We start from the raw sequence: 23,740 nt of genomic DNA on the forward strand, positions 1-23,740 counted from the left end.
AATGAAGGCAGGGACACAAATGCCTTATTGTGAACTTCTCAATGAGGAGGGAAATTGGTGTGTAGGAGGACACTGTCATGTGAGACTTGAGTCTTATTGTGACTAATGAGAGATGACGGACTGTTACAGTTTAAAGCTTTCCTCAAGTTGTAGAGGTTTCTGCACTTAGTCCTGACAGCCTAATTGTAGCTATATCCACTCAAAAAGACCTCAAGTAATGAGATATCAGTGAAATTCTTTGGTTTTTAAACCAAGAGTTACTTTATTCATATTTCAGCCTGTCTGGGAGAAAAAGGAGCTGAGGGTGAAATTCTGGTCCCGTTTAAGTGAATGAGTATATTGCCACAGATTTCTGTTAATTTCATAAGAAAAAACTCAGTGGAGTGTTTTACATCTATTATTACCAAGAAAGAAGCCCTGAATCTTTCCTAGAAAGGGAAGAAGGTATTAAGACAAGTTCCATCATCAAGTTCTTTGTTTGCTTTGCAGTGTCTGAGCAGCAGAACAGCCCATAGCCAACCATTTTCATTGTGTCGATGGAGTTACCACTGTTAAGAGTAGTCTCACTGGATGTTCTGCTATGACTTCAGCAAGGCACAACCTAATTTCATGGTAATTCCTCTTGGCCACCATCCTGAGTCAGGCAACCTTCAGAAATAGCAACATAGGGCTGCCCTGTCAAAAATGTAATAAAAATGCAGTGCAGGCTTTGTGTAGAGCTACAGAAGAAAAATTACCATGCATACTCCCCGTCTCCAAAGTGCACATATATCTGCCAAGAATCTGGAAAATAATTTCAGTGCTGAAATTTAATCTCAGATTTTCTCCAGCTGAGCTAAACAATACATTGTTCTAGAGTGGTGAAGTATGGGATGAGGCCTGGGTAAGACTAATCAAATGAGGCACCCAGTTGTTTTGGAATCAGAAGAGAATATCCTATTCTAGGATTACCCAAACATTCTTCTTGCAAAGGAGCATTCCTGGGAATCAACCAGAAGACCTTCTGAATGCCCAAATGATGTAAGAAGCATAAGGAATACTGTCCACTGCACAGTGGCTCAGGAGACATTTTTTGGCCTCATAATCTATTGCTAATATTTATTTATTTATTTGTGGAATCCCTCTCTCTCATTAGGGTGTTTTATACCTCCTAGACCTCTCAGCCTAATTTAATTTTTGGGGGTGTCTGAATATCAGCCTGCCCTTGACATAAAGGGTATTTTTTTTGTGAGGCTTTGTGCCTTGTGCTTTTTTCCCCCTCAAAAGCAGAGAATGGTTTCTTGTATTCAAAGCATAAACGCAGCTGCCCCTGAGACTGCTTGGATGAGGACTAGATAAGAGAGTTACATTAGGGCAGAAATTCGGGTCACATCATATCAAACTGAAAGCATCAGGCCAAAGATAGGCTTGGCTCATAATATTTATACATGATCATTTTAAATGTGCAAACTCCTCCTGCCATGAAAGAAATCTCTTTTCAGTCTCAAGTCAGTGCAGGTATTTTCAATAAGGTTATGTCAGCGCCTGCTAAAATGCAATGTATTTGCATCTTCTTTGCATTATTTATTGTTATCCTGCAGGCTGGATTGTCTCACTAATCATGATTTATGTCACTGAATTTTATCAGCTTCTGCTAGATTATATTTTCAAGTGGTGGCTCTGGACTTTAGGAAGAGAAATGTCAGTGCAAGTCTTTTACACCTGTTACACGGCATAGGTGGTTGCTGCTTATTGTCAAAGTCATGCAGAAAAATGTCTCTCCTTCAGTAGCAGCTCCTGGTATTGTGACCTTACCACATCCTCAGCAGACAGACTCTTTAATGCTTTCAAAGCCTTTAGAACCATGTTACAAGAACAGTTTATAAGTTTATGCTTGACAGACCAAGGGGAGAATTTTCCAAGTCACTGTGATGTGTGCTGCAATTTGTGACACAGTAGGAAATGCATGTGATTAGAGGACAGTGGATGATTGGGGTGGGGGTTGGTAAAAGTTTTGGGCTGTACATGGAAGATCACTCCTTGCCTCTGCTACTGACTTTCTGTATCACCTTGGACAAATCACCCACCAAGTCATTGCTACGTTCCTCATATTTTGTATGTATGGTATATCTGTTTCTTCCTTTCTTTTTATGTCTTACCTCTCTGCAATATTAGCTTCTCAGGGTGAAGACTGAGTCTTGCTGTATGAGTGTATGTTACCTGAGAGAATGGGAATCTGAATTTGAGCTTGAAGCCACTCAAAATACAAAAAGTAATAGTTTTGCATCTTTTTTTTGGGGAAAAAAAAGGGATGAAACCTTGAATCATCAGGACTTGCTTGAACAATTGCCCCACTTTAACTTGTTCTGAGACACTTTGCTGTGTCATGGCCTGCCTGTAGGTCCATATAAAGAGCATAAGTCTGTTACTGTGATTGGCAAACAAAGACACTCCATTGCTTGAAAAGGTGGAATGAGCAGTCTGATGAAAAGTTTAGAATTTGTTGGTTGGTCTACACTGGTAAATGAAATACTGCCACAGTAGGTATGGTAATTTAAACTAGACTTGAAGTGGGAGGGGGATAATATCAGGCTTGTCCGTGGCAAGCTGTGGGATGACACGCTAATGTTAGTGGGACAGGGTGCTAGCAAGAGCCCTCAGCCTGTTGCTCTGAGATCTGCTGGTTACACTGTAGCATACTTGAAGTCTTACAGAGATGAATAGGAGCCAACAGGGAAACACCAGTGAAATACCTCAAAGGAATCAAGATGTGTTCCTCTGAGAAGGTGACATGGCCAGCAGCCCAGCTGAAGTGTCTTCACACCAATGCATGCAGCATGGGCAACAAACAGGAAGAGTCGGAAGCCTTCGTGCTGCTAGAAAGCTAGGACCTGGTTGCCATTACTGAAACTTGGTGGGACGAATCCCATGTCTAGAGTGTGGCTATTGATGGCTACAGTCTGTTCAGAAGGGATAGGCAAGGAAGGAGGGGTTGAAGCGTTTTCCTCTACATCAAGAAATGGATAGAGTGTGACAAGCTGTCTGAAGAATAGCCATGAGCAGGTTGAAAGCTTATGGGTAAGAATCAGGGACCAAGGCAACAAAGGAAACCTTATTGTTGGTGTCTACTCCAGGATTCCTGATCAAGGGGATCCTACTGATGAAGTCTTCTTACTCCAGTTACAGGAGGCATTGTGCTTGCAGGCTCTCGTACCGTTGGGGGATTTCAACCACCCTGACATCTGCTGGAACAGTAACATGGTGAGCTTTAGGCAATCCAGAAGAGTCCTGGAGTGCATCAAGGGTAACTTCTTAAACCAAATAATAGACAGCCCTACCAGAGGAGATGCAATACTGGACCTGCTGGTCACCAACACAAGTATGCTAATCGGTGACCTCAAGACTGGAGGCAGCCTGGGCTGCAGTGATCATGCACTGGTGGAAATTGCAGTCCTGAGGGATACGGGTCAGGTGAAGAGTAAAGTCAGGACCCTGGATTTTAGGAAAGCAAAATTCCAGCTGTTCCAGGAGTTAGTCAATAGGACCCCCTGGGAAACTGCCCTCAGGGACAAGGGAGCAGAACAGATCTGGCAGATCTTTAAGGATGCTTTCCATAGAGCGCAAGATCTCTTGATCCCAGGTGTAAGAAATCAGGAAAGGAAGGCAAGAGATCCACATGGATGAGTCAAGACCTGCTGGTCAAACTAAAGGGCAAGAAGGAAATGCACAGGCAGTGGAAGCAGGGACAGGTATCCTGGGAAGAGTATAGGGACATTGCACAGTTGTGTAGGGATGGGATCAGGAAGGCCAAGGTGCAGCTGGAGCTGAACTTTGCCAGGGATGCAAAGAATAATAAGATGGGCTTCTACAGGTACATCAGCCAGAAAAGGAAGGTCAAAGAAAGTGTACCCTCTTGATGAGCAAGACTGGCAAAATGCTAACAACAGAGGAGGAGAAGGCTGAGGTACTCAACAAAATTTTCCTTCAGTCTTCACTAGCAACCTCTCTTCCCACACCTCTCAAGTGGATGGACTGCAAGACAGGGACTGAGGGAGCGAAGTGCCTCCCACTGTAAGAGAAGATCAGTCTCATGACCACCTTAGGAACCTGAACATACATAAGTCTATGGGATCTGATGTAGTTGCTGATGTAATTGCCAAGCCACTCTTCATGATATTTGAAAAGTCACGGTGAAGTCCCTAGTGTGACTGGAAAGAGGGAAACATTGTATCTATTTTTAGAAAGGGTAGAAAGGAGGACCCTGGGAACTACCAACCTGTCAGTCTCACCTCTCTGCCTGGGAAGATCATGGAACAGATTCTCCTAGAAGCTTCGCTAAGGCACATGGAGGACAGGGAGGTGATTCGATGCAGCCAGCATGGCTTCACCAAAGTCAAATCCTGCCTGACCAACCCAGTGGCCTTGTATGATGGAGTGACTACATCAGTGGACAAGGGAAGACCTATGTATGTCATCTATCTGGACTTCTGCAATGCCTTTCATATGGTCCTCCACAACATCCTTCTCTCTAAATTGGAGAGATAGGATTTGGTGGGTGGACTGTTTGGTAGATGAAGGAATTGGTTGGATGGTCACATCCAGGGGATAGCAGACAACAGCTCAATGTTCAGATGGAGATCGATGACAAGTGGTGTCCCTCAGGGGTCTGTATTGGGACCAGCACTGTTGAATATCTTCATCAATGACACAGACAGTGGGATTAAGTGCAACGTCAGCAAGCTTACAGTTGACATGCTTGACGGACAGGATGCCATCCAGAGGGACCTGGACAAGCTTGAGAATTGGGCCTATGTAAACGTCATGAGGTTCAACAAGGCCAAGTGCAAGGTCCTGCACAAGGGTTGGGGCAACTCTCAGTATCAATACAGACTGGGCAATGAAGTGATTGAGAGCAACCCTGCTGAGAAGGACTTGGGGCTACTGATGTATAAAATTTGGACATGAACCGGCAATGTGCACTCGTAGACAAGAAAGCTAAAAGTATTGTGGGCTGCATCAAGTGTGGCCAGCAGGTCAAGAGAGGTGATTCTCCCCCTCTACTCCACTCTCTTGAGACCCCATCTGCAGTGCTGTGTCCAGCTCTGGGGTCCCCAACAGAAGAATAACACAAACCTGCTCAAGAGGGTCCCAGAGGAGGACTTGAAGATAATCAGGGGCCGGAGCACCTCCCTTATGAGGACAGGCTGAGAAAATTTGGGTTCATCCTGGAGAAAAGAAGGTTCCAGGGAGACCTTATAGCCACTTTCAGTACTTAAAGGGGACCTACAGGAAAGATGGGGAGGGACTCTTTATCAGGGAGTGTAGGGATAGGATGAGGGGTAACAGTTTTAAACTGAAAGAGGGTAGATTTAGATTAGATGTAAGGAAGAAATTCTTTACTGTGAGGGTGGTTGAGGCACTGGAACAGGTTGCCCAGAGAGGCTGTGGCTGCCCCCTCCCTGGAAGTGTTCAAGGCCAGGTTGGACGGGGCTTTGAGTAACCTGGTCTAGTGGAAGGTGTCCCTGCTCATTGCAGGGGAGTTGGAGCTACATGATCTTTAAGGTCCCTTCCAATGCAAACCATTCTATGATTCTGTGATTAAAATTACAGCCAGGCTGTTGAATCGTCTACCACAAAAGTAATATTCTTACGCTATGGAAAAAAGATATTTCTTTTTCCTTCCTCCACCCAGTTAAGGCTTGAAGTTAGAAGTCCTTGTCACCGGTGGCAGTTCCCCACCTCTGGTCCCATATCCAGTCTCCCTGGCTCTAAATTTCTAGCCACCTGGAATTTATTTGACAGTACAGTGCTCCCCTACTACTACCTACATACTACTAGTGGCATAAATCTATTTCAGGTGTTGATTAAGCTTCCTTGTGTGAATGAGGAGTGAACTTCCTCTCACTTGCAATTTTGCATTGTTTGAAGTCCTAACCCTGAGCTAAGTTTTTTCTTTCAGCCACCTCTGATGAGAAATGGGAGGAACAAGTGTTTAAATGCCACATGGTCTGTGGAGTTGCATTTTTTTGCATAAGTGGATCATCTAGGACATTTCTCTTAAATAACAACATTCTAACCTGGGGTACCAGATATACCATTGGTGTAAATCAGCACAACTCCCAAAGGACATGTGTTGATTTTACACCCACTGGACATGTGGCTCAGCCAGCCTGTGATTTTTAGCACTTAGTTTTCTTCATGAACAGAAAATAGCATTATCATTTGCCTGTGATAAGGATATCTTTAATCAGGAACTGGGATCTACTGTACTGCTAGGTGCCAAAAAGACAGTCCTTAATTTAGAAGCATCTTGGTGTAGCATAGAATTACTCCATGAATGCAGGAAACTGAAGGAATAAAACAAAGTGATAATGATAGAATGTTAAAGTGTTCAATTTTATGTGGACATGACTTGTTTAGGGATTTAATCGTGAAAGAAGATAATTCTTCTGTTTTCTTGAATATACATTCAGCTGCAAATGTTATCAGGGAGCTAAATTCTTATCTCATTTCCATCAGTAAGAATAAAGAGCAGGTCAATGGAGTTATGCTATCACAAAGCTAAGATGTGCATCCTGACTACTATTCTTGAAGCGATGTAGGAAAGGAGACTTATTGGTTTGATATCCCAGATTTAAATTATTTCTAAGAATGTCATGTGGAAAGAAAATGAATTTGAAAAGATATTGTAACGGAAAATTCATTTACATTTTTTGTGCAGAAAGAACCTGTTGAATGACATTTGCAAGAGGATTAAAGCTGATTTCTTACAAGCAGTAGAATAATCAGATTTCTAAGCTAAAGTGGAATTAAGGTCCTTCAATTCATCTGCAAAACTGACTGAAGTTGAATCATCGTTCAGTAATTTACATGTCATTTACAGGGGCATTCATTGTGCTTTTAGTACTGTAAATATGATCTGAACAGCTTTTGATCTTTTGCAGCATTTGCAGGAACATATTATTGTTTCTGAGAAAAAAAGGAAGAGTTTTATACAAAAAAAATCCGTAACGCTTTTTAACAATGTCAAAACAAATGTGTCAACCAAATGGTAATATCTGCGCTAGTTTCATTTATCTGCACACGGTGGTTGTGAGGTTTAATGATTGTTTGTCACAAAAATACATTTTAAGAGAAGCAAGCAGATTGCTGAGTAGCAAACATGTTTTATGGAATAAGTAACATTGTAAACACATTTTTGTTTCAATAGGATTTACAGAGGATTGCAAAATGAATGTGTTCATACAAAACGAGAAGTAGACAAAGCTTATATTTTCCTAGCTAAGTATTTTGTGTTCATTTGTTTTTGCTAGAAGGACTCATTTGTTACCATTAACATTCAAACCTTCATATGTTTTTTGTACTTTACCAGTCTCACCTTTGAACTGGGACTAATTCTTCTGACATATATTTGACCACAGCTCCCATAGCAAGAAAACTCTCCCACATTTCCCACAACTGCCAACCTTGTTTATCTTGTCAATTCTCTCTTGAAGGATCAGATCTTTAGCTGTGCCAAAGCCCAGGGAAGTCAATGAAAAGATTCCCAAAAGCTTTGAATCAGACTCTGGCAGCAAAGCACCAGTAACTTCAATAGAATTACACCAATTTACTCCAGTTGAGGATTTGATCTGGCATTTAATACTGCACTCATCACCATTCTGTCTGAGATTCGTCCTCAACATTTCTTGAAGGCACAAAAAAAGAGATGTTTTGAAACCAGAGTTTTGACTGGGGGTAGGGTAGAAGAAGGTAGTTTTTATTCTGAAATACAATATCTCAGTCAAAGAATTTATTACATAAACAATTGGAAAAGTTTGAATATGCTTACGGGATGATGATGTGTTGAACAAATCTCTATCTGAGTAGCACTGTTGGCATGAAATATAGAGGGAAGAGTGAGAATATTTATCATATATTATTGATAACTGATTTATTTTGATATCAGTCAAATTAATACCTAGAGACCTCTATAAGGCTTATTTTTTGTCCATCAAATTATTTGCCTCTTCTTGTTGACAAAGGTTCAAGAGTCCCTTCAGGGGTGTGACACGGTAACCACACAAAAGAGACACCAGTTGGTTGTCAATCAGGTAACACAAATAGCTTTAACTTTATGATTATGACTCTAACTCAAGACACAAAAGCCAGTTAAAAGAATGAAATCTAATATTAATTATCCTTAAATAGCTATCTAGATTCTAGTCAATGGAAATGGACAGACGCATCCAGAAGGTTTTTACCCTGTTCACTTTGGACACCAATTTTAAGATCTGTTGAGTCACCTTTTGGAGTTTCTGCATCTTTCCATTGATGGTAGAGAGCCTAATGAACATAATATATTAATTCTCTTGTTTGCAGGGCTGAAATTAGGCAGGTTGAATCTCAACTATACTGATTTTATTGGCTATTTAAAGGTAATCTTGTTTATAGTCTTAGGGGCTCTGCTGTCTGATCCTGGAGGTTTCCTTTAGTAGGATGGTCACGGGATTTTGAATTTTAAGCCCTCATTAAGCCTCAGGTCATATTCATTAACAAGGATTCATAATCTGAAAGCAAAGCAGTTCTAATTGGTGAAAAATACTGGATCGCAATCTGTCTATTATATGAACAGTCACAAGCTTAAAGTTTTGGAGTGATCTAAAAGGTATATAGAGGTCAAAATCCCCTTGGAAATTTTACACTCACAAGACTATGAAATCCTATTAGCTTTGAAATCAACACCTCCTATCTGGCTTTAAACATCCTTGCTTCAGTTTAAAGCATCACAACACATCTGAAATTTGCGTTAATGTACACTGGTGTTCATACTCATATTTCTCATATAACTGCCCAGGAGAGGTCTAGGTAGTTCAATTTCTTTCTCTAGTTCATGCTGCCTACCACTCCCTTCCCTCTTCCTGGAATATTTGGAGGATTTATTATCAGTTTAAATCCATTAACTACCAGATTTAGGTGTGTAAAGCTCCTCAATTTCCTAAATGACTTCTTGCGTATCTGCTCAGAACTTAATCTTATAGAAATTTTTGTTGCCTGTTTTCTGAAAAAAACCCCCACATTTCAGTTCATCATCTGAAATATGCCTTCTCCTATGGTGTCTCTCTGTCTCTCCCTTGTGTCCTCAGGTTTCATGTCCTCCACCAGCTTACAGGTGTCAACCAGCATGAATAGGATGGCTGTGATATCACTTGTACAATATTAATAATACTTAGCACTCTCTTGCCTATACCAGGTTTCTATGGTATATGCACAACATCATCATCTTGCCCCATCCAGCCACTCATACTTCAGCCAAGAATTCTACAACATTTGTCTTGTTGGTTAGTTCCCTCATGTGGACACCTTGCAGGTGAGCAACCTTTTCTTCCTTTCACAAGCCTGTCCAAAGACATCAGGAGTTTATTTCAGAGGTGTCATGGGTAACCTGTTCTCCTATGGACACTGATTTCACATTGAAAATTTCTCCCCCCTGTTTTGTCTCCTCTTTCTCTTCTTTGTCTTTCAAGACACTCTCAGATCTTATTTTTGGAATGCAACAATCAGTCTCATTGCATTGCTTGCTGTCTGTTAAATAAGTTTTTTTGAGTTATCAGATTCTGGTAGTCCTGTCTCATCAACTCTGCAGTATGTCCACAAAGACTGAGTATATCTCTAGGTCATGCTGCATCTACAATAAAAAATTTTCCCTTCCCCAAGAGCTGAAGGAATAAGAAAGGACAAGTGCTGCAGCGAAGAAGAGACTATGAGACAGGAGCATCCTTTGCCATGGTCAGGTATCCTGTGTATCTGGGGTCTGACAGGACAGAAGAGTGTATGGTATCTCCAGGCACAGACAATGCATGTACCTGACATCTAGATGTCAGGCAAGAATAAGTGAAGCAGTCAGTTGGATTTAATCCTTCAGAGTTAAGAAATGAAACAAGATATAGTCCCTGTTGTGTCTTTCCCTATACAGATGTTCTCTTGGAAAGAAAACTAACCTTACCTTTTCTGCCTTTTTGGTCTGAATACAGACATCATGCCCTAGGATCTTCTTCACTGCATGGCTAAGGTTCAAATGAAGGTATGGGTGGAGGAGATCTTTGGAGATGTGGGAAAATATGAGGTTTTGGATATTTTTTCAAAGTTCTGTGTGTGTGTGTGTGTGTGTGTGTGTGTGTGTGTAAAATGCTCTAAAAAAAGACCAAGTGTCTGACTGCCCATGCTGGGAGCACATCCTTCTACTGTTTAGGAAGAAATTGAAGTTTCTGAGAGAAATGTGGCCATACATAATAGGGAAAATGATAAATCTATGGTCCCTTTTTCTTGCTTACCCAATTCCTCTACCTTGTCGCAGGAGTTGGTCTTCTAGTGGCCATAAACCCTCAGAGGATTTATATATGTGATGGCTCTCCTCAAGCCCATGGGAAGCTCATCTATAAATTTTGGCTGTGCCAAGAGAAACTTATACTGCTCATCTGTTTCAATTAATATTGATATATGACTCATATCCTTTCAGCATTTCCTCAGATCCTCAGCCCTCAAGTGAATACCCCAAAGAAAACAATTTTCTTGGTCAGATTTCCACAGGCTTAATCTTTAGTGATGCTTGACAACTTTTGTGCCAGAAAGCAGAATGTTTTGCGTTTTATTATCAGTCAGCTGAGTTTAGCTGTAAGTGGACACTATCAGGGCCACACTTGACTATTCATAGGTTTCCTCCTTGGCTGAATCCTTTTCAGCAATTTTCTAGAAGATATTTTTTGGTCGTTAAAGGAACTATAAAAGCCTCCACATGGCCCGCTCCATACTGCCTTTGAGTTTTAAACCACTGTGAATGAATGGCTGTTTTCTGTTTCTAATCTACCTTAGTCATCTGTTTAGGTTTGAGTGAATTGGCCCTTGAAGATGCCTGCCTCTCCAATAAGTCTAGAGGCATCCCACATGCTTGCCTAGATGAAATAAAACATCTGACTTTCACATGGCTCTGTTTAAAGGGGGTGAATCCCATCCTAAATTGGCAGTTTTATATTTTGGAAGCTGCAAATACAAAACTTTCCCCCACTTCATCTGCTTCTAATTGTTCTTTTCACTGCTTGTTGGTACTTCATGTTCCTTCTTGTTGCAGATGACTGCCAACTGCTTTTCATTTACCCAACAAATAGATTATGGCACCATTTCAATGGAGTGATTTAATATTCTATTTCAAGAGAAATTCTCCTCAAGTTTTTGGCTTTGATTCATTGATGTGGGGAAATTGCTTTGTTAGTAATTACATTTTTTATAAAGCATCTGAAGACCTTTAGAAAGAGTTGCCTGAACTGATTGTTTGTCTCGTTTGTAATACTACTCAATACATTAAATGACTCAGGGGTGTTTTATAGCAACTGGCTTACTTCTGCCTTGCTTTGGGCTTACACTACTAACACAGTTGAACAGCCATTGCACTACCAGAAAGCAAAACAAATGACATTATTAAATAGAAGCAGTTGGATTTAGGAAAACAGGGTTCAACTTTATCTTTGGAATGGACATTCCCGTCCTTACTGTCAGTATATCATTTTCCAACCATGGGACCTTTGCTGGTCATCAGTCTTCACCTCATAAATGAATTGTCTCAACTCAGTGCAACTCACTGAGATCACCATTTAGGATACAGGTCCATCACTACTGCTGATATCCTAGGAGACCTGTCCCAGGAGTGTAGTACCAGGAAGATTTTGCTTGAAGTACTTTTTATTTCACCTGCAGTATTTGGTGCAACCACTTAGTAATTCTAGTCTTTTTTTTCTGACTCTTCCATTAGACTGAAAACCTTGACCTCTTGAAACCAGGCAAAAAAACTTGCTTGGAAGAATTTTCATAATTTAGGATGGGAAAAATGGAAAAGACCTAAAATATTAGGTTTAGATGTCAATCATTCTATGGTGGCCTCCAGGCTTATATAAATCTCTTAATAGATAAAATCTCTTTATTTTTTTGATCCTTTTGTTGGAACTGTTACTTGAGAACCATATACACTGTTTCACTTTTCACCAACAGGGGCTGTAGAAACCAGTTTTTTCCTATTTGGAACTCCTAATCATAGAACTCACATCCACAGAAATGTTATATTTATAGGAATTTAAATATAAATAGGAATATAAATATCTAGGCTAAATGATACCAAAACTTATTATTACTACTTTCATTTTTTTAAAAAAAGTTAACTCTTGTTAGATGAATTCAAAGTTTAGTAACTACTTAGATCGGAACTGAAATCAGTTTCTTTCTATGTTCAGTTTGCTGCTAAGCATGTTTTTTGTTGTAAGAGGTTCTGTGTAAGGAAAAAGTTTCTGAGATTAAGAGCAGAATTTGCACCATTTTTGAGTATTTGAGGGACAGCTATTTTCACTGATGAGTCCTGTCTTGTAATTGTGTTTTTTGACTGTAGTTCCCAAGTTGAGAAAACTGATGTACGCATATATATGCACACATACCCTCACACTACACTCTTTGCCAGATAAGTAGGAAAGACTGGTTTTGTATAACTTTTTATATGATATTCCAAGCAACACAAGACACTGTGCCTCTATTAGCATGCCAACAAAACTGTTCTCTGAAAACTAAAGGAAGTGGCAATTCTTAGCAGAATTCATCCTCATCCCGTATCTTGGTAACTCACCAGTTTCATATATCTCACATTAACTCACAGGAAGTTTATATTGACAAAAAACCCACAACAATCTCCTGGGTCACTCCCTAGTTGGTGGAAACTGCAGCAGATCCATTCTTTTTCCTTCCCACTATCACGGCAGGCTGCAGGCATAAGCACAGCAAGCAGTTTCCTACAGGAGCAGATGCTAAAGCTGTCTCACTTTCTACTCTGCCTATGACTGCGACTAGAAGTCGAGTGAAACCAGCTATAGTGACAGTGGAACATTTCTAAAGCAGGCCATTTAAATGTCAAAATTCAAAATAAACCCCGTCCTTAATTACTCTGTTAGACTATTGGCCATATTATAACAACAATTCATTAAAATTCTTAATCTTCAATCTTATTCACCTGATAAAATGACAATATGAACCCTTTGGACTTGAAAAATGATATTATCTTAGTTCAGATCACATTTATGCACTTGACTGTATCAGGACCTAAGCTCTAATGAGAACAAAATGGTTTGCACAGGTGTAGCTGAAAGAAGAATTTGGCTTTGGGTTGCCATTCTCAAGAGCAAGGTGTGTTTTTATGACAACGATTTACCTTCCTCAGACAGAATTGGGCTAGCTAGATTATTTCCTGAAAATAGAGAAGCTTGAAAAAAAAATCTTTTTTTCCATTACAAAGAACATATCAGCCAAAGATGGAGAGAAAACCTGTTATGAGTCTTTAAGGGATGCAACGCCAACTACATAAATGGAAACAGGAGAGGAAATGTACAGCACCAACGAAATTTGTGCAATAATTAATCATAAAACACTTTGCCATCAAACTGAACTACAGCAATGCAGCACTGGGTGAATTTTATCCTGAGAGTCCTGCTTCACATGGGGTACTGTGAGGCTTAATTAATAAGCCTTTGTATTGTGGTTGGAGATCCTCAGATAAAAGAAATTGATACACAAGTGGAAAAACAAATAAATGAACAGAAAGGGAAACAGGAAAATAATAAATCTCTACATGAGCTTGCCAGAGTTAGGATGCCGTTATTTCAGCTGTGATTAAAGGATACAAGCTTTAAGAAACTGCAGCAGTGAGCTTCCACAGTGGCAGAACACTGTGGTTTTATGACATAAAATAGGGCTGTTGAGTTGATTAGCAACAGTGTCCCTTAAAAAAAAAAAAAAGCAGCTTCCTATTCACATTCAGGTTAAATAATTAAAATGGTATTTACAAATGCCACTAAGATCTTTTGTTATTTCATTTGGCATGTGTTGCTTTTTTTTTTTTTCGCAGGGCTAATAAGTAAATTGCAAACATACATTATTCTTCACCATTCTTCACTCACTTTCCTCCCACTGGCAACCAATCTACCAGAATTTTCTTCCATTCCCATTAATTGGTCCTTAGAGAATCTCCCTCGCATACCTTTGCAGTGACAGTCAGTGAACATTTCTTAGTAATACTGAGTCAGAAGCCCTGTGATAGCTCGCAAGTCACATATTGAACTGGAGCTGTACTACTCCCTTCCATTATGTTTAATGCATGAGGCTTCTTAAATGGCATGGCTCAGGTGATGGATCATACTTTTACTTCCAGAGTATCAGGAGTTTCTCTGGTTATTTCTTTAAGATATTTTTATATATTTTTTTCTAATGTAATGATTGCCTGGCAGTCCATATCAAGTACAATAACATGGCAAGCAAGATAGCCTCATGTTTTTTGAAGCTGCAAAATCACAATGTCTCAAGCGACCATAGCTCTACAGGGGAGAGGTAAAAAAAATAATTAAAAAATAGCCATATTTTTAATGTGTTTGAAAATTCTGGACTGGGAAATTTCAGTACAGTATGGAATCCACAGGGTCTTTCAGAATTTAAGTAATCCATGACATTTTTAATTTTAAATGCATATTGCTCAGCAATGCCACAAGGTCCCAGGTGGAATCAGGTGTCTGTTGTGCACACTGCTGTACATAGACATACAGAAAAAAAGGTCTTCACTACACCAAATACTTCACAATCAAAGAGACGAGAGAAGTAATTATTCTAATTTTTCAGAGGAGGAATTAACATGCAGAATGGGAAGTGTTATTTGGAGACAACCTTCTACATATGTCCAATTTATTTGTTATGTGGATTTTAGTAAGTTAGGTACTGAAAACAGGGGGGTGGTTCAGGATGGTGCAAGCTTCCTTCAACTGCTATCAAAACATATAGGTTAGAAACATCTAACTGTAGGAGTGGGATAATTTCACCCATCTCTGGGTACACTGAATCTACAGTAGGACTTTGCCCACTTGATTTTCAACTGCCAGTCCAGAAAGGTGAATGTACAGTTAAGTCATGTCAGATCTGCTAGCCCCAGACAGAGGGGTTGCCTGTAAGGCATCTCAAATACCACTTCATGCTCTATAATGGATTTTGAACTCTAATCTAAGGAAATTAGTTAGATTAACTTTATGGACAGAGCCAATAGAGAGAGCTAGACACCTCCAAGATCTTGACTTGATCCTTCCTAATAAATGTATCTGGAAAAGATGGGATGATTCTGGAGATGCCTAGCCTCCACAAAGAGCAGAGGAAAGCTAGAAGCTTGGCTTACACAGGTGACATATCACTGAGGTACCTAAATTCATCTGAAACCGTCATCACATGACTGATAAAAACCAAGCAGATAAAGCTCCTTTCCCTTTCTCCTTCTTCTTCTCTTACACTTAGGATCAGAGCCATGGAAGGTCATCTTAAATTCTTATCTTAAGATACATAAAGACAGTGAGGTGTTACGAAAGAGCAGAGCAGTTCTATATATCAAGGAAAAAAAAAAAGTATAATTCACTTGACTGCAGACCCTTTAATAGAAGGGACTATAACTAGCTTTATGTCAGTACAGAAGTTCTCAAAGTGAATTGTTACCTTGCTAAGGCCTCTCCCTGCTGTTGCACTAGGAGCGGTAAATAGTAATACTGTTGGAACCAATAATTTTGGATCCAAGGGTGAAAAGCACTCATATTACAATAGAATGACTTTTTGTAAAAAATCTTATCGAGAACCATAGCTATTCCACAAACAACCCAAACGTGTTTATTGTTTTATACAGGAAAGCTAAGAATCAGGTAGCGGACAAATTTGTTAATTCCCATATTACTTTCTGTGCTCTTTCTTGAGATGGATTGCATCTACCTTTAGCTTCTCTTGTACCTATAAAGAGTGCCTGGGAATAAGGTGATAGGCTCCCAGATGCAGCTGGAAACGATAGTTTTGTAGATAGCAATTGTCACTGTGCTGAGTTCCCTTTTGGATGGTGTTCAGTTGTGGATTAGTAATTCACAGATCACTCTGTGTGTTTGGCTTCTCAAGGTGGTGAGGAAATTTTAGTGTAGTGATGTATGACCTTTTTCATCTTAATTCCTACAGGTCTTCATGCTAGAAGGCAGTCATTGAGAAAATATCTTGAGTGTGTGAAGACTGTGCGTATAGTTTCTGTATATACAGGAACAAAGACAAGCACTTGCTTTTTTCCTCATGTCTTTGAAACTATTTTACTTGGCCCAGCTGGGTTTTGTTTGGCACCTATCCCAACATATTAAGCAGAGCCAGGGTTTGTTCCTAAACACTGGAACTTGGTCATCTGTACTATTTAATTATTAATGAATCATTTTGGCCTCATTCAGTTAGCAGTCTCTGAAATAATTCCTAGCCACGGTCAAGAGTTAGCATGGGCTAGAGATCATTCTCAGCAGGTAGTTTAGGTGTTGTCACTGTGTTTTAAAAGGATGTGGCCAGATTGTCCCTGGTGATCTCAAAGTCAGAGAATAGACCCTGGGACTCTAGTATATCCATAAAGATGCAACAATTTGAAAAAAAAACAAACCAAAAAACATAGTTCCCTCTTTTATAGGCACATATCCAGAGATTATAAAAAATATGATCCATACTCAGTGTTTTAAGGGGAAAATATTAATTTCCCTGTCAATATTCCATTCTGTGTGCTGGATTCACATACATGTATACCAAAATTTTCCTCCTAATGTCAAACTGCTATCAATATTCCTGGTATACAGTTGAAGCCCAGATGTTTGGGTAAAATAATTCCTAAGCACAAGAATATGATCCTTTATCAAAAGAGGCCAGCAATCCATGCAAGCCTGTATGACTAGCATCGCCAGGACATTCTAGTTTCTGTAGCCCAAGGCAGCAGTATGGCCAGCATCAGGATTAGTTACCCTGGCTCCCCCAATTTCAGCCTGGATGAAATGACAGCTGGGTCAACTTGCCTTTGGCATGAATCTGGAGGGAGGATTCATTTTGTATCACAGGTTTATGGTGAAATGCCTTAATCATTGCTACTGCTCCTCATGAATCCCATAAGAATGACAGCTATGTTTTGAAAAAATATTTGTCCTGAAGAAGCACTGTTTCCTTCTTTCCTTCATTCCTTTTTGCCTCCTTACCTCCCTGTAATAAAAAATCAGTTGTTATTTTTGAGTCTAAGACATGACCTTTACAGTTTGTGTAAATCAGTTGTTTCTAAATCCAAACTATCTACATTTTTTTTTCACCAATATAAAAAATGAAATGTGTTATTTCCTGAAAAAGTTTCATAGAAAGTTGGTTTCTTCAACTTGGTAAGAACTTGGTCTAAAACACCAGGATAGATTGCTGGATTCAATTTTTTTTAAAGAGCAGGAATGTTCTAGTTGAGTTGAAATCAAGGCCTTGTTTTGAAATGTTATGACTTCTGGATTTTGCATTGTGAATACATACAGAACAAGATGTTCCACACCTATTTCTACAGCTGGAGTTTATCTATCACTGATAAAATGGGATGAAATTCACTGGGGAGTGATTAATGGGATGAAATTTAACAAGTCTAAATGCCAGATTCTGCACCTAGGGTGGAGTAACGCTGGGCACAAGTATAAATTGGGAGAGGAGTGGCTGGAAAAAGGCCCTGCAGAAAGGGATCTGGGGATGTTGGTCACAACAGGCTCAATAGGAGTCAGCAGTGTGCTCTGGCAGCCAAGAGGACAAACTGCATCCTGGGGTGCATCCAACACGGCATAACCAGCCGGTCGCAAGAGGTGATTATCTTCCTGTATACAGCGTTGGTGCGGCCTCACCTCAAGTACTGTGTGCAGTTCTGGGCCCCACAATTTAAGAAGGATGTGAAGGTCCTTGAATGTATCCAGTGGAGGGCAACAAAGCTGGTGAAAGGGCTGGAAGGAATGTCCTGTGAGGAGTGGCTGAGGACTTTGGGTTTGTCTACTATGAAGAAAAAGAGGCTGAGGGACAACCTCATTGCTCTCTGCAGCTTCCTGAGGGTGCTGAGCTCTTCTACCTGGGATCCAGTGATAGGACACGTGGGAATGGTTCAAAGGTGTGTCAGAGGAGGTTCAGACTGGATATTAGGAAGCATTTCTTTACCAAGAGGGTGGTCAAACACTGGAACAGGCTTCCTAGAGAGGTGGTCGATGCCCCAAGCTTGTCAGTGCTTAAGAGGTTTTAACTTTTGGTCAGCCCTGAAGTGGTCAGACAGTTGGACTAGGTGATCATTGCAGGCCCCTTCCAACTGAAAATTTCTATTCTACTCTATTCTATTCTATTCTATTCTATTCTATTCTATTCTATTCTATTCTATTCTATTCTATTCTATTCTATTCTATTCTGACACTTTTTGAAAATGTCATCCATTATGGTGGGGAAATGTATTTGAATTGTCCACTTTTGTATTCAAGGCTTACAGGTTCCATCTAGTGAAGTATTGTCTTTCTAGCCATGCAGTTTCTCATTTGATTTTGGATCAGGTTGTGAAGATATCTAGGTATCACCAGTCAGCTAATGTGTGGTAAGATCATCTGCAAGAGAAACTGAATATGAAAAACAGAAGCAGGGGGGTAGGGTGAGAAAGGCTGGTGATCTTAGACATTAAGTCTCATGGTACTCACACTTCTCTACAGTGATTAATAATTGCCATTAAATCTGTAGCAAATTTGCATTGGAGCTATTCTCATTGAACTACATTTTTTTAAGGTATGGTATGTGTAATAAGGTGAAATTTGATGTCTCAAGCATAGCTGGGAAAAGTTGCCAGATGCACCAGTAGAAATTACCACTCCTTGACATTAATCATGTGTGTACAACAATTTTCTTTTAGAGACCATACTTTTGAGATGGAAGATCCTGATGCTTAAATTGGGAGCTCAGGGTAAGTTATTAATGGAAAAGCATCAACAAACTGTGAGTCTCACCTCACATAACACTAGCAACCAAAACCCAGCAGGTATTCACCTAAGCATGTCATGCTAATAGAGAGAGATAGTCCACAGGGGACTGATTCCTACCTTTCTGAGGTGCCCTCATGTAATACTGAGTTGCAATCTAGAAGAACTCCTCTCTTCAACTAGAGAATGGGAATCTAGTCACCTGATGCTAACTGGATGTTAAAAATTTATATGACTTCAATGAAAGGCTGGGAAAGTTCACAGATGAGAAATCCAGAAGGGTTTCCTAATGTGTGGATAACATGAGTCAAGAATTTTATTGGCCACGAATTGCTGAAGGATGTGACAGTACTCAAGGGAAGTACTATCTAATCTTGTTCCACATTCTATTCTTCCCAAGGCACCTGTTTTGGGGCCATTTTTTTAGAGACAGGTATGGAGATATATGAAGATGGAGATGCTTGATCAGGCCCTATAAAACTGCACTTTCTTTCTGATCTGAGCCTACTGGTTTGTGCTGATCTTGATGTAGCATATCTCATTCATTCCCTAAAGCTGAGTGATACGGGACAATGCATTGCAGTACATCAATCATATTACACTTATTTGACAGTATCTGAAATTATGACTATTGTAACTCTTGGAGTTAGACCATTGTAGAACATGTTAGTTTAACACTGTCTCTACTTGCTGTGTCTATCATAATGTTGGCCATTATGGAAAAAATCATTACACTGTAAAACTGATGTGCATTTAGGCCTGCTGTCTGTATGACTGTTAAATGCAAGTGTTGCTTCATTTTGTAACATATCTCATCTGTGGGTTGAATCACGGCATTTTGGGGTAGGGGGCGGATTCAGTGATTAATTTGTTTTGAAGTTATTTTTCTTTCTCTCAAGATATGACTCAAATGCCTCAGAATCATTGGAAAGATACTCCAGATAGATAGAATTACTCTAACATAATGCTGATGTCAGAAATGTAAAGGTTTATCTCTGAGCTACTCAGCCTGGGCTCCATTTGTGGTCAATGGAGAGGAATAGGTATCTTGAGGCTGTAACTGATCTCACCAAAAGTAGAGCGTTCAAGTAGGTCAAATGAATCAAGCCTGAATGTGTCTGTTTCCTACAAGGGTAGATGTAGATGTCTACATTAGAGAAGACTAAAGTACCCCCTGAGTGCTATTCCATCCTTCAACAGTTCAGAGGTACAAGCAATGCTCAGCTAATTCACAGTCAGATTATTCTGTCTGAGTTCCACTAAGATCATAAGAACATAAGAGAGATTTTACTGAATCTCACCATCTATCTCAGCATGCTGTCTCTGACAGCTGTCGAAAAGCAGATGCCCAGGGAAGAGCCATAAAAACAGGGCAAACATATCATATTTCCTCCAGCTTCTTTCCCAGCCTCTAACCATCTGTAGCTTCAGAACTCTCTAAGCCAGACATGTTTTTGATGTGTTCAGTAATCTATGTGTCCCATCTTCCTCCAAACTAATGTTAAAGACTTAACCATGCACAGCATCCTTCGGTAAGGAGGCTCTCAGCTTAACTGCAGGCTGTGTAATGAACTTCCTTTTGTGTGCTTTGTTCCTGTCTCCTGCTAGTTTCATTTGAAACAGAACAAAGTGATCTCTGGAAGATAGTTGGTGTAGAAAGGCAATCTGCTGGCTTTCTTCAACCTGAAGCATGTAAATGTTGGTGATGGTAGAAACCTGTGTGTTCCAGTAACCTATGCTAACTTTTGTGTGTTCTTTCTAGACACCCTAGCTGATGCTAGGCATCTGAACCATGTGCCCTACAGACATTTCTTTATCTATTGTTGGAAAAAGGTATTTTATGTTAGTCTCTAGAACTGTGTTTAAGCTAAACGTAAAGAGTGTCTTGTTCTGCTCTAATTTCAATGCAGCGGAAAGCTGTCTATACCCTTTAGGATGTGACACTGCATGTTTTATCTATTCTTAACTAGTATTTTGTTTTTGTTTTCAAATTTAATTTGCCAGAATTGCAATTGTTAATGTGTCTATACATTTTGTTCCATTTTCTCCTTAAAATTCCGTCATTTATCCACAGTTACCCAAACACTTGCTTCACAATTGAACTTTAAAACTCAGTAAAAAATGGAGAGTTAAAGAATGACAAACAGCTAGGACTGGCATGTGGAAAATTTTGTAAGGATATTCTGAAATAGAAGAAGTAACAAACTGAGTAAATAAAAGCTGAGTCACTGTGTCTGGATCAAGGGCTGAGAACAAGTTATTTAACCCCATTGCAGAGCATGATGATGAAATTAGACATGACCTACTGATCATGAAAGTTGTCTAGAGAATAATATATAATATAAAAGTCACTTGTGTAGAAAACAGGGAAGAGACAGAAAGGGAGACAGCTAGATGTTTTTGAAGACTGAATGCAAAAAGACTGATGACCACAAAGCAAAAAACACTTCTTTATTTTCTTGTACTGTGTTCACTCATGAAGAGAACAACTACAGTGCAGCCAAGTCATGATAAAGAGGAAAAAAAGCACATTAAAAAAAAAAAAAAAGGGGAAGAAAAAACTTAAGAAGGCCTTGCAAAGGTAAAAAACCAAATGTGAACAAATGAAGACTGTTATTATCCACCAGGTAATAAATGCTTCTGAGGATTTCCCCTCTCGTTTCTTTTCCCTCTTTATTTCTCCTGATAAGAATCATCTTCCTACCTGTTCTATACAAGACTTCTGTGACTTGACTCCTCCTTCCTGTCCTCTTTTTGACTCAGTTGAATTCTCATATATCTTTTATATCCTTGCTAATTTCCAAATCTCTTGCTGCATCTTACAAACACCAGACCTCTCAGTCAGAGCCTGAGTACCACATTTCAGGGCCATGAGCAAAGCCTAAACAAAAAGTGAATTGAACCTCCACCTTCACACCAATATCTCATGTATAGACTGGTTCAGAAAGCTTTGTTCCATCTTCTGTTCCTTTGTGATTTGCTCTGCTTGTATTTTCATGTATCTGTGGTCAGTATATGAAAGTACTGAAATCTCCCTTAAAAACTCAATAACCCTAACACCGACCTTTACTAAATATTGAGAATGATTTTGTAAGTTTTACAAAACCACATAGAACTTAATAAAAAAAAAGGTCTGAGTTACAGACAGCAATGATTTTTTTTTATCCTTTAAGCCAAATGAATAGTTTTGTCTATTGAAAAATGTAAATTTAGAATCCTACCAATTTTTGTAGCCTAATTTTAGTCCTGTTCAAATCGTAAGAAATCTTTCACATAATATTAGAATAAGTGGCAGCACATTTCCATTATTAATGACATACTGCAACAGTGAATAGCTAAAAGCAATTATTGGAAGATTGACAATGGGCAATGAAAATAAATTAGTTAATTCAAGCTACACAGCAAATTCTTTCACATAACAAGCAGCATCTTCAAAACCAGGGTAGATGATCTGCAAACAGTTCAAAATTCTCCACAAATGCTGTTTACAGCAGACAATGTGTTGACAATCAGACAAGACTGAGATTAAATAGGGTCTGGCCTTATTTGTTATTTTTGTTTGCCAAACATTCCTTTTATAAAATACACTATATTTGGGTTTATTTCGTTGTTCACACATCTTACATGAATATCACTTCTTAATTAGCAACACTAATGAGGACATATGATTCAAAAATCATATTCAAATCCTTGCTGTTTAAACCACTGAGATTTACAAATATCTTAGCAAAATGACCATGTCATTCAATATCAAAACATCCTCATCACCTTCTCTAAAAAGTCTTGTTCTAAAGGAGAATATATTTCAACATTATATTTAGAAAATAGCAAATAAAGCAATGTCTTCAACAGAAAAAAAAAAATCCGTGTCCAAGGAAAATAGTTTCTACTCTCATTTCTGTTAGCTTAACTAAAGAAATACCAGTTGAGCTAGATCCATAATGACTTACACAATTACCATCACCGAGAACTGGTCCATTCTGGAATAGACTAGCAGTGTGCTCTGTTCCCAGGAAGGAAACAGTACTTCCTTCTCACATGCTGAAATATTGTTTGACTGCTACAGTTCCTACTTTTTTTTTTTTTTTTTCTGTTGTTGTTTTAATTATAGTAGGAAAAGACAAAGAGGACTGCAGAAAAGTTTTGCATTTCTGCTAACTTTGGCCCACAGAAATTGATAAAGAAGCTTGCTCACCACTCTTGCTGAAGAACTCGCACTGTATTTAGTGGCAGACAAACCAGGGGTCAGACTGATACAAATTTTAGATCTCTGTCCACATATTTGTGGTCTCTGAAGTGCTGTATACTACCAGTTGTGTAAGGAAAAGAAAATCACTCCTATAGCGGGCAAGGGATATTGCTGGCAATCTTGGTACTCTAGGCCATTTGACACCAAACATGTATTTGATATATGTAGCACTACTGGGGGAGGAGGGGGTTGTAGGGTTGTATTGCTGCAATATTTAAATATTTTTTTTACTAGTAATAGTAATGCTAGTGTCATCCCTTCAGAGAACATTGACAAATTTATATATTTTTCATTGACAAATTTTTATATTTTTTGGCTGGAAAAGGAAGTTACCTTCTCTCTGTTTCTAAATGTTTCTATTTCCTTGCAACAGAGTAGAGGAATTCATTCTGCTATGACCTTTTTCTGGAGATGAACTTGGGGGCCATTAACAAAAAATGGGTCAGGGTTCCAGAGTCCCTGTCCTTGACAACACCAGCTGTAGAGAAAACAGGACAAAAAAGCATCAAGAATAGAAAGACCAGTGAACTGATCCAAATTGTATCATGGTGGTAGGCTGAAAAAAGCATTTCAATGTTTCTCTAATCTTTACCTACACACTCTCCTGTTTACATTCAAGCTAAAGAAGACAGTTCTTAGTATACGACTGTTCTAGCGGTATAGTGAAGAA

This window comes from Strix uralensis, chromosome 3 (genome assembly GCF_047716275.1).
Source record: "Strix uralensis isolate ZFMK-TIS-50842 chromosome 3, bStrUra1, whole genome shotgun sequence".
Taxonomy (NCBI): domain Eukaryota; kingdom Metazoa; phylum Chordata; class Aves; order Strigiformes; family Strigidae; genus Strix; species Strix uralensis.